The following is a 2,096-nucleotide window of genomic DNA, read 5'->3' on the forward strand; positions in this document are numbered from 1 at the left end:
TCAAAGTTTTGCGATCTGATGCCCCCCGAATTAATTTCCCTCAAACGTTATTTTGTATCGAGTCCAACCCGGTTATAATTTATCCTTTTTGCTGTATTCGAACTTATTCGGTCACTGTGAATAAAGCTTGAAATATGTCCAGAATTCTGCTTTGTCTTGGCTTATTTTTTTGCGTTGCGAATTGCTACCTTTTCCCCAAGGATCCCCCCCTCTACCTTTCAGTATCTCAGATGAGCTGAGTAGCCGGACCGCCCTCAGTCACGCGTGTCTCTCGTTCCCTCTGTGTCGTAAATTATATTATTTGACGTTACCATCGTTGAGAGTGAATGAATCAAAAGTCGAGTAATCGGCGGTACTTCGTACCTGGCGCCCAATTCACTCTCATGGCCGGAGAGTGGTGCGAGAGGACGAGACGGGTGAGCTGAGAAGGGACGTGATCGTACCCATCGGGGAAAAAAATTACGTTACAATATATATGTATATCGATCGAATTTATGACTGCTGTTACCAGCTGTGCTGCGTCGTGTGCTACGTTATGAAGTTGACGTCAGATTTCCAATCATCAACAACTAATTTCAACAACCAATCACAACGTCTAAAAATGGATGTCGTCAGATCCAACCAATCAGAAACTCGATAGCATCAAAGTGCCTTTGATGGTGTTATACTATAATATACAGACACATAAATTTTTGAATGTGTTCGTAACTTTTGCATAATCTTGAGCCCGTGCAAAGTTTTTTCTCAGCAATTACGCCACCAATAATGCTGATTTTGGGCTCATTCGATAGAGAATTTCTCAATTAGCTAAAAGTTCAATTTACAAAGTCGTACATAACTCATAGGCTTCGCAATTAAAGAAAATCACATGCCAATTTTACCCCCACCACCGCGAATCGTTTTATTCAGAGAAAGTATAGTCTCGGCGAGAGCCTCGGGCCAGCAGACGACAGGGCTGTCAATGTACTTGTCCCGAGACTCTACCGAGTCTCTTGATTAATGATTACCCTGAACGGTGGATCACTTGGCTCGTGGGTCGATGAAGAACGCAGCTAATTGCGCGTCAACTTGTGAACTGCAGGACACATGAACATCGACATTTCGAACGCACATTGCGGTCCACGGATACAATTCCCGGACCACGCCTGGCTGAGGGTCGTTTATGCATAAAATTTAGACTGCTCTCGCGATGATTTCGTCATCGCGTGTAGCGAATGTATTGGGCGTTCGTTGACCCATGCCCTTGTACAAAGGGGGGGGGGGGGGGGGGGGTGCGCGTTTGCGTCGCTTGAAATTAACGCGCTCTCCCGCAAGTCTCGGAGATCGAGTCCCTTCGATCCGGATTTCGTGAGCCAGCGTGTGCGAATCGCGAATTCATTTTCTCCCTTTGCCGGGGAGAAGTTCAAAGCTATTCGCATTCGCCCGCGATACTCTATGAGAATCGAGCACAACCAAATTGGCCGTTCCTTGAATTTTTCGAGTCGAGCGTGTGCGGAGATGATGGGGAAAAGAAAGAGAGAGGTGGGGCATGCCCCCCCGGACCGTGTTGTCCGTCGTTGTTTTTTTTTTTCCATTCTCGTGCGCAATTCGCCGCTACTTTGATAAGTGAGCAGGCACGCCGCCGCCGAACGGCCGGTCGATCGAGTTCCGGAGCTAATTGTTAGTTTTTAAAGGACAGATACTGACCGGATCGCTCGCGCAACGGGGGCGAGCCCGCATGTAGCGTGTTTTTAAAGAATTGTTCGCACATACGAGAATCGGAAGGTGTCATTTGACGAAAGAAAAACAGCGTGGTCGAGCACGTGGTTCGGAGGTTGGGTAATCGAACGCGAAATGTTTCCACTTTGATTTTCACTCGTCTCGAACTGATCGCATCGCTCTTCCGCCAATGAAAAATTCATACGGAGAGAGAAATGTGTGTTGTGTATGTTGTTATATAACATCGTACCAGGCACCCACGGATGTGTTGAAATTCTCATGGTTTTGAAGTAAAATCGACGACCTCAGAGCAGGCGAGACTACCCGCTGAATTTAAGCATATTACTAAGCGGAGGAAAAGAAACTAACCAGGATTTCCTTAGTAGCTGCGAGCGAAC

At 46.8% G+C, this 2,096-nt stretch overlaps 1 non-coding gene across 1 annotated transcript; it reads left to right on the forward strand.

Moving 5' to 3' along the window:
- The first annotated feature begins 1,004 nt into the window (after nucleotides 1-1,004).
- LOC122410329 (5.8S ribosomal RNA) lies at nucleotides 1,005-1,159 on the forward strand. Its single transcript, XR_006260904.1, has one exon. It is a non-coding gene; the product is annotated as a 5.8S ribosomal RNA (ribosomal RNA).
- The last annotated feature ends 937 nt before the right edge of the window (nucleotides 1,160-2,096 follow it).

Source organism: Venturia canescens, chromosome 4 (genome assembly GCF_019457755.1).
Source record: "Venturia canescens isolate UGA chromosome 4, ASM1945775v1, whole genome shotgun sequence".
Lineage (NCBI taxonomy): Eukaryota > Metazoa > Arthropoda > Insecta > Hymenoptera > Ichneumonidae > Venturia > Venturia canescens.